The sequence below is a fragment of the Artemia sp. Qi Xiang Cuo genome, chromosome 5 (assembly GCF_049724085.1).
Source record: "Artemia sp. Qi Xiang Cuo chromosome 5, ASM4972408v1, whole genome shotgun sequence".
NCBI classification, from domain to species: Eukaryota; Metazoa; Arthropoda; class Branchiopoda; order Anostraca; family Artemiidae; genus Artemia; species Artemia sp. Qi Xiang Cuo.
The window spans coordinates 46,823,389-46,844,429 of NC_142798.1; the positions used below are offsets into that span (position 1 = coordinate 46,823,389).

Here is a 21,041-nt window from a genome sequence, read left to right on the forward strand (position 1 = left end):
ACACTTTTTTTATTTATTTAAATTATAAGAGCAGAAGCAGTAATAGTAGCGTCCCCAAAAGCTCCAACTTAATACCCTCAGTCGTCCTCGATATATTGCTAAGGTTTCTTATTGGCAACCATAAATACAATGCCTTTTGATTTATTTTAAAGCAGTATTTAGTTTTAAAGCATAATGCGCAATTGCATAATTGTGGGAGGTTGATATACTTAATACTCCCAAAGACATAGTAGATAGACCGTTCTACAATGCTGAACAAAATGGCTGTCTCAAAATTTTGACTAAATGCGTTTGGAAAATGAATGGGTTTGCGAGAAGGGCTGCTTGCCCTCCAATCTCTTGTTACTCTTTAAAAGGGCACCAGACACTCGCGCTGTAATTGCTGCGGAAGGGGGAGGACTTCCCCCTTTATATATCTAGTAAAACATTTTAGACAAGAAAAAAAAGGTAAAAACATATTAAATGTATCTTGTTTTCAGTAAAGTGCAAATTATGTTCTGGTCTTGAGAAGGCATGGGGGTTGTCAGCCCTACTCATGTTAATTTTTGCTCATTTTGAGTTTGGCCCGGTTATTTATTGTAGGATCTAAATAAACAAAATACGTTTAAAACGTTTTCAATTTTTTTACTTTAATAAATAAAATATTATTAAAACTTTAAGGAATATATATCAGTCAGTAAACGTATACTAAACTGACAATCGACAACCATTTTTTTCAGTAAAGTGCAAATTATGTTCTGGTCTTGAGAAGGTATGGGGGATGTCAAAGACATAATTTCCGGACCTCTCAACAACGCTGAACAAAATGGCTATCTCAAAATTTTGATTAGATGTGTTTTAAAAATTGATGGGCATGGGGAGGGGGCTTGTTGCCCTCCAATCAGTTTCGACTAATAAAAAGGGCATTAGCCCTTTCAATCTCCAGTCAAATTAGCCTTTTTCGAAGTTTCTACAACAAAAAATGGCCATCTCAAAATTTCTATCAGATGAATTTCGGGAAAATACGAGGTGTGAGGGGGGGAGGGTATCCACCCTCGGATCCCTCTGAATCTTAAAAAGGGCACTAGAACTTCTGCCTTGCAATCCAATGAGCCCCCTCCGAAGTTTATACGATCACCCCCAGGGCATAAATTACATCCCTCGCCCTGAGGGCTGTGGGGGGTTGTCATCCTCAGACATAATTTCCAGACCTTTCAATTACGTTGAACAAAATGGCTATCACAAAATTTTGATTAGATATGTTTGGGGAAATGGTGGGCGTGAGAGGGGGGTTAGTTTCTCTCCAATACCTTTCGACTATAAAGGGCTGTGGTCCATTCAATTTCGAATCGAATGAGCTGTTTTTGAAGTTTCTACGATAACAGATGGCCATCTCAAAATTTCTATCACAAACCATCCTCAAAGACATAATTTCCGGACCTTTCAAATTACGTTGAACAAAATGGCTTTTTCAAAGTTTTGATTATATGTGTTTGGGGAAATTGCCCTCCAATCACTTTCGACTACTGCTGAGATGCCTAATTGGAAATTAGCATTAACACAGTGCATTTTGATTTAATCTTAAGGCAATATTTAGTTTTTTAAACATAATGAGCAAATGTGAGAGTGGGCGTGGGGGGGGGGGACTAGTTGCCCTTCAATAATTTTCGACCATTAAAAAGGGCACTGGCCCTTGCAGTTTCCAATCGAATAAGCTGTTTTCGAAGTTTCTACAACAACAAATGGCCATCTCAAAATTACTATCAGAAGTGTATCGAGAAATACGAGGTATGAGGGGGGTATCCACTCTCCGATCACTCTCAATCTTAAAAAGGCCACTGCAACTTCTGATTACCAATCCAATGAGCCCCCTCCGAAGTTTATACGATCACCCTTTCTATATATACCTTATATGCCCCCAGGGCATAACTTACAACCCTTGCCCCGTGGGCTCTGAGGGGGTTATCATCCTCAAAGAAATAATTCTAAAACTTTAAACTGCGTTGAACAAAATGGCTATCTCAAAATTTTGATTGGATGTGTTTGGGGAAATGGTGGGCGTGGGAGCGGGTTAGTTGCCCTCCAATCGCTTTCAACTATTAAAAAGGGCTTTGGCCCTTTCAAATTCCAATCGAATGAGCTATTTTCGAAGTTTCTACGACAACAAATGGCAATCTCAAAATTTAAATCAGACGAATTTCGGGGAAATACGAGGTATGGGGAAGTATCAACCCTCCAATCACTCTGAATCTTAAAAAGGGCACTAGAACTTCTGATTACCATTCCAATGAACTCCCTCCGAAGTTTATACGATCACCCTTTCTGCATAAAACTTACTTACCCCCAGGGCATAACTTGTAACCCTTACCCTGAGTGGGAGGAGGGTTGTAATCCTTAGACATAATTTCCGGACCATTCAACTACGTAGAACAAAATGACTATCTAAAAATTTTGATTGGATGTGTTTGGGTAAATGGTTGCTGCAGGGGGGGGGGGGGAGTTGTCAACCTCAAACACATAATTTACAGACCTTCAATTACGTTGAACAAAATGGCTATCTCAAACTTTTGATTGGATGTGTTTGGGGAAATGGTGGGCGTGGGAGGGGAATTAAGTTTCCACTTAATACCTTTCGTCTATTAAAAAGGCACTGGCCCTTTCAATTTCCAATCGAGTGAGCTGTTTTGGAAGTTTCTACGACAACAAATGGTCATCTCAAGATTTCTATCAGATACATTTCAGGAAAATAAGAGGTGTGAGGGGGTATCCACCCTCCGATCACTCTGGATCTTAAAAAGGGCACTAGAACTTCTGATTACCAATCCAATGAACCCCTCCGAAGTTTATACGATCACCCTTTCTATATATACCTTATATGCCCCGGGGTATAACTTACAACCCTTGTCCTGAGGGCTGTGGGGGAGAGGTTGGTCATCCTCAAATACATAATTTCTGGACCTTTCAATTACGTTGAACAAAAGGGCTATATCAAAATTTTGATTGGATGTGTTTGGGGAAATGGTGGGCGAGGGAGGGGGGTTAGTTGCCCTCCAATCACTTTAGACTATTGAAAAGGGCACTAGCACTTTCAATTTGCCAATCGAATGAACTCTCTTCGAATTTTCTAAGACAAAACATGGCCATCTCAAAATTTCTATCAGATGCATTTAGGAAAAATCCGGGGTGGGGGGGGGGGGGTCCACCCTCTGATCACTCTGAATCTTAAAAAGGGCACTAGAACTTCTGATTGCCGATGCAATGAGCCCCCTCCGAAGTTTATACGATCACCCTTTCTGCATATACCTTATGTACCCCCAGGGCATAACTTGTAACCCCTACCTTGAGTGGGAGGGGGGTTGTAAACCTCAAAGACATAATTTCCGGACCTTTCAACTACGTTGAGTAAAATGGCTATCTAAAAATTTTGATTGGATGTGTTTGGGGAAATGGTGGGCGGGGGAGGGGGGTTGGTTAGTTTCCATCCATTAATTTTTGACTGATGCCCTCCAATCACTTTCGTGCGTGGGGGGGGGGGGCTATCTACCCTCCAATAACTCTGTATATTAAAAAGGGCCCTAGAACATTTGATTTTCAATCAAATGAGCTCATTCCGGAGTTTTCGCCACCGAAGTTTACACGATTGACCTTTCTATATAAACCTTGTGCCCTGGTTGCCTTCCGATCCCTTTCGACTATTAAAAAGGGCACTAGCACCTTCAATTCCCAATTGAATGAGCCCTTTTCGAAGTCTCTACGACAACTCCTTCTATACGAAGAGCCCTGGTCTAAAAAATAAAAAAATTATCTCGTGCACTTAAACCTGTATATATAGTTTTCCCTAGCCCCATTACCAAAATATTTTTCTTAGAGTAATAAATGGTAAAAATTAAATATCCAAAGGAACATTTTCCCGCGGCTTGAAAAATGCTGCCATCTACTTTAATAAGCCATTCATATTTGTGATTCTGAAGAGGTCGTGATTCTATTTTCTGCGTTTTTTTAGTGAGGTAAGGAACGGTATCATACGTACCCTCTAAACTTTAGCTGTTCTCTTATTGCAAAAAAAAAAAAAAAAAAAAAAAAAAAAAAAAAAAAAAAAAAAAGGTATCTTTTACTTCTTCCTTAGTAGACATATTAAAAAGTTGCCCCTAAGACAGAAAACTAATTTTTGGAATAAGAAAAGTATAATTCTCTTTCAAGGCTGATTTTTATTCCTTGAAGGGAAGATGAATGTATCTTTGCACAAAAACAGGTATGTTCCACCTTATTTGAAGCGCGGTAATGCAGGGGTTCTCAATCTATATTATTAAAAGCATAAAGTAGGCGGTAGAGCCTCTAATATCCACCCGACCCTCCCAATGCCAGCTTCGTAGCAAGAAGATTCGCATGTTGCACCTTGTTTGAACCAGAATTACCCAAGTGTTTTTGATTCGTACGTGTGAAGAACCAAAGCTAGCATGAGGCCTTCGAATGCAATCCCACCCTCCTGCCGTCAACTTTCAGCACAAAGGAAGGCATGCTGCACCTTTCTTGAGCAGAATCACTTAAGAATTTCCATCTATATGATCAGACGATAAAAAAATTGGGGTCATACTTTTCCAAAAACACTCCCAAGCCCATCCGCCAGTTTTTACTACAAAGGTCGGCAAGCTGCACGTTTCTGAACCAGGATCATACAAGTAATTTTTCATATGTACGACCGGAGAATGAAAGTAGACCTGTGACCGTTCTGGAACACCCCATCATTCTCAATCTCCACCTTTTTAGTAGAAAGATGCTCATAGTACATTGTGTCTAAATAAAATACCTGGAATAATTTTCAGTCGATATCATTTGAGGAAAAAGTGGACTGAAGGCCTCTTAGCCCTTTATGAAAAGGAGAAACACATATAGTTTATTTAAATCTGTATGATCTGTATGGATCATATAGATCTAATCTGTATGGAGAAATAAAAGTAGGATAGCTGCACCTTGAGTCCCTGCCAGTCCTAATTTCAACTTTGAAGTAGAACTCTACGGATGCTGCATCCTATTTGAATCAAAACGTGCATTGATCTTCAATCTCTACTAACTCAGGCACAAGATAGCCACATGCCCCCCCCCCCCACGAACACACCTCCCTTTTTACCCTACGTATTTTTCTATCTGTATGATCAGAAATACTTGGGCCCTCCAAGACCATCACCCATCGCCACGTTCCTGCAGATAGGTAGACAGCCGTTTTGGTTTGAGTAATCCGCTTGAAATCGATATGAGAATGATAATTCTCAAAGGCACATTTCCCTCTTCCAACCTCGAATCTACTTGAAACTTACGGAGTAAGTAATTATAAGCCAAAGGAAAAGAGCAGATGCATTTCCAAGGGCATTCACCGCTTCTGAGTCCCAACCATCTTCCGCGCTAAAATGCCCTTATTCACATGGAATTTGGCGTGAGGGAAATTTCTCCTCCATCACAAAGAGTGACTGGTAAGCAAGAGTTGTAAAGCTTGTTCCTCTTCAGGGACGAGGGATTGTCCACTAGTGTCAATCGGTACACCTTCTTTTTCTGATACATTCTATGGCAGGAAAATTGGTCTTCATGCAATTGATGCAACGATTATAAATAATGAACAACGCAATGACATAGTAGAGTAATTATCAATAAAATGTTTACGCGGCATGAAGTCGGTGACGAACATAAAATGAATCGTGTTCGCCATCAAATACATATAAAACATCAATAGTTGTTATATTTCAAACAAATAGTGGTAGCGAACTATAAGTAAGGAGCAATTCGGTCCAACAATAACCGAAACTCAGGAAAAAATGTTTTTTGATAACAATTGATACATCAAAAGAGTTTGCTTCTTATGCTAATTCCAAATATACAAAATTTATCAAGTTTAATGTTGCCCATCAGAAGCTATGAGCCTGAGAAAATTTACCCCGCTTTCGAATGAGGAGGGAAACAACCCCAAAAAGTAAAGCAATAATAAGAATCGCATCATCAGATTCAACATATCTGAGATCCCTGCTGTAAAGGTTTTTTTTTTTGCCAGAAGAAAGATCGCAGATGCGTATTTATTATTTTTTTTTCCACGGGCGATCCTATCGAGTATGGTTCTAGAAGGTCGGGAGAGGGCTCATTCGAACGGAAACCAAAAATTCTAGTGTCCTTTTTAAATGACAAAAATATTGGAGGGCAACTGGTCCCTGTCCCACCTCTCTTTTTCCCCCAAGGACATCCGATCAAAAATTTGATAAGTTTTAAGCTGACCGGAAAACAGACTTGCTTGACCCATGTTCCACGGAGGGGGGAAGTTTTGTGCCACCAACCTTCCCCTAATGCAATTTGCCTTGCATTAAGGTTCGACATGGGACTTAAGAGTGTAGGTTTCAAGCTATTTAGGAAAAAGAAAATTTTACCCCCGTTTTCGGGAAAACTATTTTTTTCGCGGAGTGGGGTCTTCTTGGCCTAAAGCGGGGCTCCCACGGCGTCAATAAAGTTAACAAAGTATTCCGCAAAGTTACATACCGTAAAGTTCGTCGCGCTCACACATGAATTTTACCTTCCTGACTTTATGGAAAATTTTTGAAGCAATTAATTTGAATTATTGACACGTTCATTTTTGAATATATCTGACATTAGTTTTTGATAACTTTTTCAATTTAATAAGTTAGTCTTAAGTTAGATGTTGTTTTTACTTTAAAATTTAAAAAGAAGGCTCGCAGATAAAAATGAGGACCCAATTCTTGACACATTACTTCACTCATTTCCTTGAATGCATTTTCAACACAAATTCTGTCCTTATGTTCCCCTTGTGAGGAACTGCGTATTAAAGGTTTATTTCTCACTAGTGAAATAAGCAAGTCTTCTGCTTCAGTGTTCCACAGATTAGAGAAAAAAGTTCAAGACTGGCTATCTAATTAGGCTAGTTTCTTTTAGCTGAATTGAAATTTTCCACAAGTCTTCTCCTATTGGCTAAACTTTCCGGACCTTATTGAAAAAGTTAAATAAAGTTTAACTTCTTTCCGACAACCATAAAGTCAATAAAGTTATAAGAGGAAAACGGTTTATTAACTTTGGGGACAGCCTTATTAACTTTATTGACGCCGTGGGAGCCCCGCTTAAGGACTTATAGATGTCAGTTTTAAGTCGACTGAAAAAAACAATTTGTTAGGCGGTTTTCAGGCTTAGCTTCTTGGGGGCAGTGTCCCCAGCCTATGTTTTTATATGTCTGGATTCCCCTTCCCCGGGGGCTTACAGATCAAAGTTGAAGTCGGTCAGAAAGAATTGTTTTTCGGCTCTATTTTTCGGCAAACCAATAGTTGTTGATTGTTTTTTTTTTGTATTGGGGTTCCCTTGGCCTAAGGACTTAAGATCATAAGTTTCAAGCCGATTAGAAGAAAAGCTTTTTGGCCTTTTTTCGGGATCTATTTTTGAGGTGGGAGGGGGAATTCCAATCAACCTAATTTTCTTTACAGTAGAGCGGCTTGTTCCATGGACTTACAGATGTTTTCAAAGTTTGAGTTTTAAACATGTTTAAGTTTCAAACCGATCAGAGTTTTAAAGAAATAAGTTTCAAACCGATTGAAAATACAATTTTTGAGCCCCCTTTCACGAACGATTTTGGAGGATCCGTATCCCCAACCTGATTAATTTTTTGTACCACATGTTACCCTGGCCTTGTCAGCTACAGATGAAAGTTTCAAGCTAGTCAAAAAAAATATGTTTTGATCCGATTCTAAGCCCTATTTTCGAGCAAACCGATATTTTTGTTCATGTTTTTCCCCGTTGGGGTTCTTTATACTCAAGAACTTAAGCACCTAAGTTTGAAGGTTATAAAAAAAAAATTTCCCCCTTTTTGATGGAAAATTTACCCCAACTCAATAAGTATTTTGTACATTAGGACTACGTTGTCTCAGGGAATTGCAGATGTAAGTTTCTTACCGATCAGACAAACATTTTTACGGCCCTTTTTCAGACTCCTAGTACTCTCCCCATCAGCCAAAATATCTGAGGCTTCATTGGCCCAGAGAATGATCTTTGAGTGCTTTAAGCAGGCCAGAACATAGCTTTTTTTGCCCATTCTGAGGGAGGTTCAGGGACTTACAAATGCACTTTTCAAGCTGTTCGCAAAAAAGTTTTTGGACCCCATTTCTGGTCAAGGCAAAATTTGTTTTGGCTCTTTTCAGTACGTCAGGGTTCACTTGACCCAACGATTTAAATATGTAAGTTCAAGCCGATTAAAAAAAAAAAAAAAAAAAAAAAATATAAAAAAGAACAGCATTACAGCCCATTATCAATGAACTCGTAGCCTTAAATCTTTTTTTTGTACATTAGGTTCTCTTTGGATCAGGATTTAACGGATCTAAGTTCAAAGCCGTTTGGAAAAGGAAAGTTTTTTCTCACCCTTTTTTTAGCCCCGTTTACAGACGAACTGCTTGAACATAAGTTGATTTTTGAATTAAATTCCACTTGGTGAACTGTGATAAAAAAAAAAAAAAAGTTGAGAGCCATGGATAATTGGAGAAACATTCAAGAGAGGTATTATGAGTGAGAGGCAAACCTGGCATAATCCTTTTCAGAATTGTATAAAAATGATGTCATTTCACTTGTTGATAGATAGTCTATTATTTATCCATCCTAGGACAGGACAGGACTAAGGTAGATAGGCATGGAATAAGAGTAAATTAAATAGTCTATGAGTTCTAAGAGCCATTTGAAGGCAATTGGAGACCCCAAATAAAAGGTTTTCAAAGATTTATGACTGACCCAGGGACTTTCCAATACAAATTACAGAAGTTATAACCAGTTCGAAAAAAAAGCTTTTTGACCTTTTGTAGGACCAATATTCGATCAAATCAATGTCATTTGTGTCAATCTTCTCTTTTTTGTGCATTAGGGTCTCCGTGGCCCAAGGACTAACAGATTATAATCACTGAGGGGGTTAATGTCCTATTCCTTCAATTGCTAAAGATGGCTGTTACAAAAGCCACCACCAACAAAAAAAAATTGTCTGAACAAAAAAAAAAAAAAAATTTTCGCTCGCCCTTTCTTGAGTGTCAATTTTGGCTAGACCAATGTTTTTCCTTGCGTATTGGGGCCCCTTCGTCAAAGGACTTAAGGATGTAAGTTCCAAGTCCGTCAGAAAAACGAAAATTCGGCCCTTTTTGGGGCCAATTTTAGGGGCACCATATCCCAAATCAAAGATTTTGTTTTATATTAGGGTTCTCTTGACCAAGAGTTACGCGTGTAAGTTTCAAGCCAATCAGAGAGAAAAACTTTTTTGGATTCATTTTTAGGACCCATTTCCCGACAAAAATTTGATGTCCCATTGGCCCAAGGAACGAACCCTGAATTTTTCAAGCTGATCAAAGACCCAAGATCGACAACGCCTGTCTTTTTTTCTACAATGGAACCTATCAATGAACAAAGGGAAACTTGCCCTAATTTAGAACTCTTGCCCCTAGAGGTGCGCGGGTCTTCTGATCCTCGGATGCTTCTATTTTGAAAAAAAAAACATTCTGAGAACCTTCCAAGTATTTTGAGAAAAATTGCTATCTGGAAATTTTGAACATGGGGTGTAGAGCACCTGTGGAACGAGGAGGCACAAGAGGGAGGGCTTGCTTGTCAAGCGATTGGAAATTGAAAGCCTTCTTTGAGTTTCGTTAAGTGGCTAGAAAAATTAATAATAATAACACATAGAAGACACTTTATGTTAATCGTGTAAATTTCTGATTTAATTCCTTTGGTAAGGAAGAACTAAAAATAAGTAAGTCGTAGGAATAATGAAGAATGGAAAAGTGGAACTTCTGCACTATCTATATAAAGAACAGATCTCTAATCCGGAGCCATCTATTAGACTTTTGCCACAGGAATGACCGAAGTGACAAACTGCTTTTGCTTGAAAAACTAAATAGCCATAACTTCAAACGCCATGAGACCAGTGCCAAAATTTAAATTCAGGCATGAAGGGGTAGTAAAATTTGGCAATTTCTAAAATTAGAGCTTAGCTGAAAGAAAACAAATAATAGTTCTGTCGAAGGTATTAATACTAAGTTGAATTTGTGTTTGGCGAAACGGCTTTGACTGGAAACTTTATGAAAAACCCCATGGAAATATTTGAAATTCTATAAGATATACGAAGGGAGCCCCCGGGGCATTTGATATCCAGGCATGAGCGCCACTCTAAAATCTCCAGGGAAACGGGCAACTCATGGAGACGTTGGAGAGGGGGAGGGGGTAAAAATGTATTTTTCAAAATCTAATGAGACAACTATGTTTTTATACGGTTTTTCCAATGAAAATACCAAAAAGAGCATTTTTCAATGAAAATACAAAAAAAGTATTTTTCAAAATATAATGGTGCCACTAGGGGGAGGGGCGACATTGTTTTTAAGAAATTATAATGGGAATATTTCTCATTTTCCTATTTTTATACTTTTTAATGGACTTTATTTCACAGGAAGATGGACAATGCCTCCCTCCCCCCTCGGAACCCTTGCTCCATGGATGAGTAGATTTTTAATCCTGACATCGTTCTGATTCCAAAATTTTCCTTTTGTCTACGAGTAGCCATTTAGATTTCATTTAGAAGGGCTTAGCAAACTGACAGACATAAACTCCCTTTTATTTTTACAGGGTCGGGCTACCAAACTAAAGGTTTAGAACCGCCTCTGCTTTCACGTGGAAGGAAAGGATATGGTGCCCAAACGTCCTAGCTAGGCATGTCCCTGCATTCTAACTTTAGATGTTGCATTTTCGTTACAAAAAAAAAAAAAAAAAAAAATGTAAACGAAATAGAAATTTGCAACTGAAAAACCCATAAATTTTGCACTGTCATGTACAATCAGTATTAAAAAAAAAAAAAGCAGTAGCTAAATTCTCCTTTGGACTAATGATGGTAATTATAATTATTTCGCTCAAAAGTGCATTTAATAAATCAAACAGAAGAAAATTGGATGCAGACTTCCCATTTAAATTATAAGAACAGCATATGGCATATTTAGTATGAATCCAAAGATGATGTAAAAGTGAGTGAACTACCATGCAGGCTAAAACATTTGAATCCTGTATTCGTGGAGTATGACACATATAATTTCTAAGACCACACTGGCTAATCATGATACAACGAAACAATAATAAAAAAAGAGAAAAACGAGGATTATACAAGCCAGTGAAACATATGAACTAAAATGCAAATATTTCGGTCAAGACCTCCGCTTGACCGTCCTCAGTGCAGGATAATAACATCAAAATTACTAATAAAACTCCATGGATACTATAAAGAGAAAAAAAAAAATTCAAACCTTGAAACGAAGCGTAACTAAAATTTGAAGACCCTTTCCATGTAACGGCGAAAGGGTAACTGAATGAAAAAATACATGGGAATTCAATTTTTTAATTTATACAAAGCATTTTTAAAAGCTAAACGCCTTCCAGGCAAAACATCATCAGAGACTAGGTTAGGTTGCAAAATGTGATTCTTTTTAATATTTAAGTAAAAACGATCAGAATTTATTAGTTCATTATAAATGGGGCTTAAATAGGTTTCTCCCGTGTTTTTATTGAGAGCAACCTTTTGGTGAATGTACTTTTTTATCTCAACTGCCTCCCTGAAAACTTGAATGAGACCTGTAACAGGGGCAATAATGGAGGTGTTATCGAATAAAACGAAATGGTGCGGGTTGTCATACACATGCTGAGCCAAGGCGGAATGAAAAGTCTCAGGCCTTTGGCATAGCTCCATCGCTTTGTCGATTGAGGACCTGTGTTCCTACAATCTCTTCCTCAAGTGTTGATGGGTTCTTCCAACATAGAAACAGCCGCAAGAACATGAAACCCTATACACACCACTGCCCAAAATAGGGCTCGTTTTATCTTTACCACTGTTAAAATAGTTCTCTATTTTATTAGAATTTTTTAAGGTAAAATTGAAGTTATGTTTTTTAAGTATTCTTTGCAATTTGTCACCTAATTTGCGATAATAGGGCAAAACAGTAAAAACTTTCGCATCACCCACTAAAAGGATGATATTTATTGGAGGTTGTGGAGATGATAAATCTTTTTCTGCCTTTTTTTGTCTTTTTTTCTATGATGGATTCCAGTTACTTAATGGGATATCCATTGCAAAACAAAATGTCCTTCAGATAATTTAATTTTTTGATTATATGAGCCTTTGAACAAATTCTCATGATGCGATCAACTAAAGATATAACTAATCCTCTTTTTACACAATGAGGGTGGTTGGAACAGAAATGCAAATAACTATGATTATTTCTAGGTTTTCTATAAATTGAATATTCAAGGCTGAGAGCTTTGTTGAAGATTAAGACGTCTAAAAAAGGCAGTTTATGATTATCTTCTAGTTCCAAGGTGAACTGAAGGTTGGAATCGAAACTATTAAGATGAAGTAAAAAAGCGTTAAGTTCTATCTCTCCGTGATTCCAGACAGTGATCACATCATCGACAAACCGACCCCAGAAGTAGTGTTTCAGAGGAAAAGTATTCAAAGCGGAGGTTTCAATAAGGTCCATGTAAAAAGTGACCAAAAAAGGTAAAAGGCTTTTACCCACAGGGAGGCCATTTGTTTGGGTGAAAAATTGATTTTCGTACCGAAAATATAAGGAATATCTATTGCAATGGCGGACAAGTCGCATAATAGTTTCAATATCCAATGTTTTGTAATCCACCCGGACAATATTATCTTGTAGTTTCTTTTGAAGGGCAAATTCACATGTTGTATTATCACAAGAAGTATACATCGACATGGCATCAAAACTGGCCAAAACTGTATCTTTTCTTATATCAAGATTTTTTAATTTTTTCACGATGTGTACTGAATCTTTAATGTAAAAAGATTGCGTCGACACAAGAGGACAAAAAATTGTGGCTGACCATTTTCACAGTCTGGAAGCTGGCGAACTATAGGAGGCCACAATTAGGTGCAAATCAACTCCATCTTTGTGTATTTTTTGGAGGCCATAGAATTTAGGAGTGGAGCATCCTTTAGGGTAAATCATTTTGTACGTTTTTGGAGTAACGAGTCTTTCTTTTTGTAAATTTCCCAACTCTTTTCGTACTTCACGGCTGAATTTGTCGGTTGGATCTGACTCTATACTTTTATAAGTGTGAGTGTCGGACAAAATATCTATAACTTTTTTATTGTATGAAATTTTATCAAGGATAACAATTTTATTCCCTTTGTCAGCCCTGGTGATAATGATGTCTGGGTCTTTTTAAATTTACCAGAATTTGTGTTTCCCGAGTTTCTGAATTTGAGGAATAAGGAGTGAAGTTAAGAAGATTCTTAACAACCTCCCCTCGAAGTAAATCGGGATTTTCCACCATACCTCTTGAGCCAAATATACCCGCCTCCACACTGGATACTATCTCTGAGAAATTTACTCGTGGATGAGGCAAGCAAAATTTTGGTCCCTTAGACAAGATATGGATTTCTTCCGGTGTAAGAACTTTCGAAGATAGGTTCTCAATGGCCGGGCCCGGACTTTTTTATGGCTAGAGCTCGTTTATCAGAAAAGTTTTTAAAATTATAATACGAAAAATTTCAAAATTCCAGACGTTTCCTCCCTAGATTCTGTCCTGGCCCGGCCATTGAGAACCTATCTTCGAAAGTTCTATCTTCGAAAGTTCGAAACTTATCTTCGAAAACCTATGCAATGGGTAAAAGGCTTTAGTTTTTCGATATTGATTGGCACGAAGTCTATGATTTCTATGCAGGTTGTAACTTGGTTCATTTTGTAGATAGTCTTGTACACTTTTAGTGCGAACACCCGTGACTTTGGAGAGTTTTTTGGAGAACATTAAACTCCCTGCCTCGCCAATCTTTTCATAAACACCTTTCAGAACTTCAGCCATTTTGAACCTAAACACGTTGTGTAATGTCCGCTACCCTTTTGTATACGGGCTGCTGGTGGGGACGTTGACCTGATACGTCTTCGCTTTTGTCTAGCTATCAGTTGTGTGCTAGTAGTTTCCTACATTTATTTAAAATCTCCTTCTTCTGTTTCAAACTCATCTTTTATTGTTGATGATGATGATGCGTTTTCATCTAATTTTTTTAGAATTTGTAAACTTACAATAATACTTTTTTGGAAGTTTAGTATACTTAGAAAGTTGTATATACGATTGTCAAATAATAATAGTCCTTTACGATTTGTAACCATGTCATACATAAAATCGAGTAGATTATAGCTCTTGCCTTGAATTATAATCCTTTCACCATTGCTCTCAACTTGAATTTGACCATTTTCAAGGAGATAAGTTGGGAGTCGTGTTCGTTTTTCACGATATTATTAGTGCCTTATATTTCCAATTTTAAAAAAAAATTAATACAAATCCTCTTCTTTAAGTGTTTTCCAACAGTAGGTGATTCTTGAGAAGATGATTCTTTTTTGGGATCAGCAGTGGGCTTCGATCGATAGTGTTTGTCCACTCGGCGAAGTGCATCTTGAAGTAAAATCAGTTTTTTATCATCCTCAATAGTTTCATTTTCGAGGAATTTACTCAGATTGTCCTCAAAGTGTTCGACGGGTGAGAGAGCGAGTTCTATTGTAGACAATTTATAGAGTCTTGCCAATATCACTATAGTAACCTGTTTATAAGTCCTGCAATTATTGGTAGTAATAGTGTGAAAAAGCTACCGCCTGTCTGAAGAGGTTGTTTCCTTTTTAAAATCTTTCCTTTCTTTTTAGAGGTTCATGTAAATAAACTGGAATAATATTTCTTTTCTTGCCGTTTAGCTACATCTGGTAGTTGATCCAAACCCCTTGTCAAATTTAAACAAAGTTCAGATATTAGATTAATGAAATTTTCGTCAGGGTCGGATGTGCTGATTGCCTGCCTAAGCAGAGGCTTTGAATGGCTTTTAACCGAAAACAAATATACCATTTCATTCGAATTCTTCAATCATAGTATATCAAATCATAGGTCTTTTAATCATTCTAGGAACGGCATGTAGTCAATTCATTCTCGAAAACATCTGTGACTACACGCAGATCCTCGGGTGTATTTTGATTAAGATCCCATAGGATATAACTATTGTTTTTATTAGGTGCCTAATTGTATGCTGAAAGCAGAAATTTCGGTACACCTGGATGTATTTGTTTATTGAGAGTTATTCGGGAGCGAGAATCACGAACAACTCTGTAGATGATATAGTAGGTTCAGTTCAAAGCAAGTTTTTGCTTAAATTTGCTCTGATGAAAGAGATTGTGTATAAACAGAGTAATGGAAATCCGTTCATGATGAGAGGGAACAGTGAACAAATGTAGCATATGCGTGGACCATTGTTCAATATATTCAGCCGGATTATCAATGATCAGCCAAGAGTTTGTTTCAATAATGTTGAAATCATCAAGTCCCTGTATGAACTGTATTTGCACCAATCCCATGGCAGCAGCAATTGCTTTTATTTTATTGTATGCCTCCTGCAAAATACTATAGTAATAGTATATTTTTTTTTGGCTTTTCCGCCAACATTTTATCACAATTTTTAATTATTTTAGTTAAGAGTGTTGTTTTGCCCGACATTGAGGGCCCACACAGAAACGATCTGAACGGTGTTTTAAATTGATACATTTTTCTTTCAACAGTTCACATGTACAACTAACTGTAGAAACTAATTGTCTAATGATTATACAATTTCCCTACTACTACTCTGTTCTTCAAGAAGACAAAGACGAAGACGAATAAAGAATCATATTTTTTTTCTTTTATTATATGCATATAAAAAAGTAACAATACATTGAAAAAAAACACTTTTTTAAATTTATTTATAATAAATACAACATTTACATGGGGATACAGAGAAAAAACACTTCTTTTTTTTTTGTTTACAGAAAAAAATACAACATTAAATTAGAGAGAGAACACTTGAAACATTTACAAAAAATCTGCTCTAAGTCCAAAAAAAAAGATAACTTTGGTGGCGGTGCGCCCCCGCGCTGGCGGCGGCCGCCCCCCCCCCCGGGCCGCGAGCCCCCCCCCCCCCCCCCGCCGCGAAGCCCCCCCCAAAGGTTTTTAGGTAATAATTTACAGGACTTTATTTAAAACGAGACTTTCCCTGTGGGCAATATATTCGGCCCTGTCTGAAGTTAAATAGTGTCAAAGGGGGATGGTGGCCACACCATCTTGACAAACATAAACCTTCTCTGAAATGGTACTCATGGCTATTTTTTCTACATTTAAAGTATAGTTCCAGTACTTCAATGAACGTATTGCCAACAATTTTGCTCGTGGAATTTTATTTTGAACAATACAATTCCTATAACTTTCCATATTGAAATTCTTGTCCACATAGCGCGTGGGTACTCCTTTGCAACGTTTCTTGATTTCATCATCGTGTGTCTGTATAAAGTACGCCTTCGGACCGACAAACATACCACGGGAAATCAAGTCGCTACTGGTTTCAGATTTTAAAATAAAAGCTGATTGGACGCCCGAAGTTTCACTAGCTCAGGGTAAAGACCACTACTCCAATTGGTGTAGTCCATCCGTGAGCTGATAATTTCACCGTGCGCCAAATCATCAATTAGATTTGGTGTTTTTACTTTGAGCAGCAGTGAATCCGTATCACCGTAGCAGACCTCTACTTGCCCCTTTTCCGGCCACTGTACCCTAGCCACATTGTAGTAGAATTCCAACCTGAGCGTTTTAGAGATTTTCAAGACAGCACTGCCTGCAGTAATATTTTCATTCAGAACTATACGCCTTTTTTTCCTATTCAAAAGTACCATGTCCGAGTCAATAATTGTGAAAGACGTAAGATTGGGATTGGCAATAATTCGAGCACATTGTTCTGGATCGGTCACACTGTCACAACTATTCATATTGCCAACACTCTCAAGTGTTTTACTATAAGCCGGATTCACAATGACTCAATCAGTTTCTTTTTCAGCCTTTGTCTGTACTTTAGAGTGTTTGCTGAAAAAAGTGTCAATATATATTTTCAAATCTGGTTTTCGATTACAATCGGATTCTTAGCGAATCTTTGTGACGTTGAAACCGTTGTTGCACTTCCATTTTAACGCTACATAATGCAAAACTCTGTTTTTTTTCGGAAGAAGGTCAGCAATAAGTTTTGTTTTGAAGGTGTCCAATGCAATCCGTCCACCTAGACTGAAAGACTATTGTGGGGGCTCAAAAAGTCCATAATCACAGGTATATTTATGCACGGGAAAATAAAATCCTTTACTGAATCGGGAAGTTCGACAGGTATCTCTCCATCAATTTATAAAAACCATCCAACCGGCCCATTCTCCTCAACGCTGTTAATGTTGGGGAAATGGGGAGATTAAGGGTCATTGAGCCATTTATATTCGACACATGGTATCACATAATGAAACGTGCTCGGCGGGTGGATAGGTTTGATTACGAGGAAAACTGAATCTGATTTTGTCCCCGTATCCTCCTCCTGTTGATCGGTGTCCATGAACAGATCTCTGTGAAAAACAAACCCCCCCCTACGTGATCTCTTGATGACCAGGTGCTGATCAATGTCAGTGATTAGCCCGATTTTTCCCCACTAATTTTCAGGATGAGGTCCATCACTAGATGAGGCGAAGAAAAATAATAACCCAAATCAAGATTAAATTCCTCATAGATTTTATCCGTATTTTTACACATAATGTCTAACAGGGTTAAAACATCACTCGACAAATAAAGCTTGCAGTAGTCAAACCCATTTTAACACCCTCCCTCTGCCCAAACTTTTTTAGCAAAACTGTATTCCTAGGGGGTCCAACTACGATCGTGAAGACTGTCGTAAAGCTATTCAATTGGAGGAATTGCTTCCTCGGTGAATCTTGAAATTGAACCGTAATACTAAAAATAAGAGATTTCCTTTACTGCCAACAACTAATAGACCTTATTTAAAGATTGTTGCGTGTGAAGGAGAGCAGAGTGACAACAGTCATTGTTTTTCTTCAACAGAATTAATTTGCTCACTAATGGATGAAAAAAATTGTAGGTCTCTAAAAATCAACATTCATTCATGTGATCAACGCCGGTTTCAACAAGTTTCCACATAAATTACAAACAAGCTAATTTTCCGATGATTTAGGTATGATATTGTACGTAAAGCTGTCTATCACCCATGCATCATCTATTGTTCCATTTCTTTGAAGATGTGCCATCGCTGGTAGCACATACTTCAGATTGTAGTTAGAGTTATGTATAAAAACTGGTAGAAAAAGTTGTTGTTTAATTTTTAAATTACACGAATTGTGAGCCCACCCACGAAAGTTACTTTTTCCCGTTGAATTGGGGTCAATAGGGTGATTGTGGTCCTGGACCGCGTCTTTTGGGGCAAGGGCATCCTTAAACACCCATAAAATAGTTCCCTTTCCCAGCGCCAGTCGTTCCTTATCTGACAATTTCTTTGGATACTTGATATGCCGTAATCGTAAACGTGCAGTGCTTGCAGTTTTTCTTAAAGAAATCAACAACTTTTCCATACTATTCTCCTCGTTGATAGTAAAAAAAATCTTCCATTTGCATTTCATTGTTGCAGTCGCGACGGGCGTGGGCATTGGAACACGCACCTAGTTTGTGTTTCTTGACTATATTTGGCCTTGATGGGCCTGATTCCTCAACCAGTCTTGTTTCACAATCTTAAGACACTTTATCAAATTGTAGGAGGTAATTTTGGAATTTTTTAAATTGTAAAATATCTTCGACTTCTACCGGCATTTCAAGTCTCTGATCTCCGTGAAGTTTGCAAGATTCGGTGTGGTGTGAGAATGTTTATTCGGTTCTAACTGAGGAGAGACCAATGGGATAATAGAAACGTTCACCTTTTCGCACGCCTTGACAGAGGGGTAGACTTATCGCTGTAATAGGAAAAAAATGACCATAGGAATTTATATTTGTAGAAGGTTTGTAGAGAACCGATACCCAATTTTTTACATTATCTTTCATTAGTGTCCTCATTGAGTACGAAACCCCTTTTTAATTCGGTTTTTTCCCCCTTATAGAAATTCAGTGTCATACTGGAGAACAACCACCCCCACCCCAAGATTTTAAATTTCTGTCTAAAATATTCTTATTTATTTAAATGAACCTCGATTCATTCACACAATAAAAAAAAAATTTAATTTCTGGAAAATTTTTACAACATTGCCAGCAAGTCTGTCAACATTTTTCATTGATGAATCATCTTTCAATGTATTACGAGCTGCCACTAAAAATGCGAATTTAAAATATTGAAGTCCAGTGTCAAAATTGAAGCCTTAATCCCCTTTGGTAGCTGACAATTCAGGGTGGCATTTTATTCTTAGATTTCCCCCACCCCTTAAAATAAAGTTTTTTTTACAGAGATTCAGATCCATGCGTTCAATGTATAAAATGTTGGGTACACTACCCGTCTCATGAAACGTATCCGAGGTTCAAAATATTGTATTTAGCCGGTTGAAAAAATTGTCTTCAAAATTGTTTAGACACAGATAAAAAGTCTGGTTGTTTGTTAAAAAATGAAAATAAAAATTGCCTCTAGTATTTGCCTTTTGTAAATAAAATTTTTGAGTCACCGATGCTGTTAGCCCATCCTGATCCCCTCCTGTCAGAATCTGAATATAACTTTTTACTTAAATTTTGTCAATATGGTTCTGGAAAAATTTCACAGGGTTTTTTAAAATAGGACTCGCGTTTTCCTTCAGGGGGCTAAAATCTACCCTATATGTTTGTAAATGACTTACAGCAGATTATAAAAGATAAAAATCAATCAAGTCCGGAAATGTAGCAGTATTTTCATGTCCTGTCCCTGTTTTTTCATGACTCAATTCCCTAATTGTAAAGTTCTCATTAAAAATGTCCCCTAAAGAGTGAGCTGCTGTTGCATTACTACCACTATCTATACCATTACGTGGACTGATGGAGGAGGGTGACAGGGAAGTGTCAATAACACCACCACTCCCAGACTGTTCAATCACATTGGAGGGATGTGGCATGTGGCCCCCTAGTACATATTCCAAGGTGTTTGGGGACAATTGGTTGAGCCAGCCTGTATTGTCCTCTGATGGAATTTCGTTATGAGGACCCGGTTCAGATGCATTAGTACCGTCGCCTAAATGGTTATGCATAAAACTGTCCGCCCATTCCGGGTCCTCAAGCATGTAAATATCGCAAGTTAAATCCTCCAGGCTGGTCATTTCCCCAAAAACATCATTAAGGAACCCCCCATGCCACTCCATATTCTCTAGAACTAGTGTAGGTTCATCCCTGAACTCTGCTGGTGGTGACAGAATGGGTTCTATAAATATACTTGATTCATCGCTCAATGGTGTCACTGGTGGGGCTTTATCTTTAATCCTCAGAAAAAAAAGTTTTATTTGTTATGTAAAATAACCATTATTTTTTTTTATATAGTTAATAAACTTTGTCAATTTCTCATAGTCATTGTCCCACCGCCACCTGAACAATTAAAATAAGAAGAAAAAAAAAGTTACAATGCTTTATGTCTTTCATAATGTAAACTAAACATTTTAAAAAATATATTTTTTATTGTTTTTTTTTAGTCGGGAAAATGCAGTCTTATTCTTAGAAGGATTAGTTAGAACCAGAGACTGATAAAAAAAATTAATGGTTTTATTAATCAAATTTTTTAAAATAAAAACGCGAAATATGAGTCCAATTCGAGTGTTTGACCCTCTTCAATATAATTCTCAATGAAATTTGACCATCGTTCAACTGACGCGGTATGCTGTATGAACACTTGCTCCTCAGTTTCAGTTAACGGATATGATTCTCATATGTCGGTGGTTGGTGGTGTTACTTTCTCAATAATTCGAATTTTCCTCTGTCTTTTGCCAACGGATTTGTTTGAACTTGTGGATGTAGCTGACCTGGGCTAAATAAATGATTGCAAGAGAGAAGAACTTTTTTCTCCATCCATATCAACAATTAAAGTGCAATTAAAATGTTGGATGGTCCCCCCCTCCTCCCAACCCCTCCCGGGGAGGACCCTTGGGAACCGGGAGCTTCCTTCGAGGTAGGAGGATCGATACCCTTTCGAGTTGGGATAGAGGACTTCACAACACTATTCAAATAGAACAGTCTCA

General features: G+C 37.7%; 2 protein-coding genes across 2 annotated transcripts in view; one reads left to right on the top strand and one right to left on the bottom strand.

The window, feature by feature from the left end:
• Git (ARF GTPase-activating protein GIT1) overlaps positions 1 to 21,041 on the top strand; it is a 497,129-nt gene that overhangs the window by 376,455 nt on the left and 99,633 nt on the right. The gene's annotated exons all lie outside the window — the stretch shown is intronic.
• Positions 1 to 21,041, bottom strand: part of LOC148952195 (very-long-chain (3R)-3-hydroxyacyl-CoA dehydratase hpo-8-like) — a 37,804-nt gene that overhangs the window by 1,116 nt on the left and 15,647 nt on the right. The window lies entirely within an intron of this gene.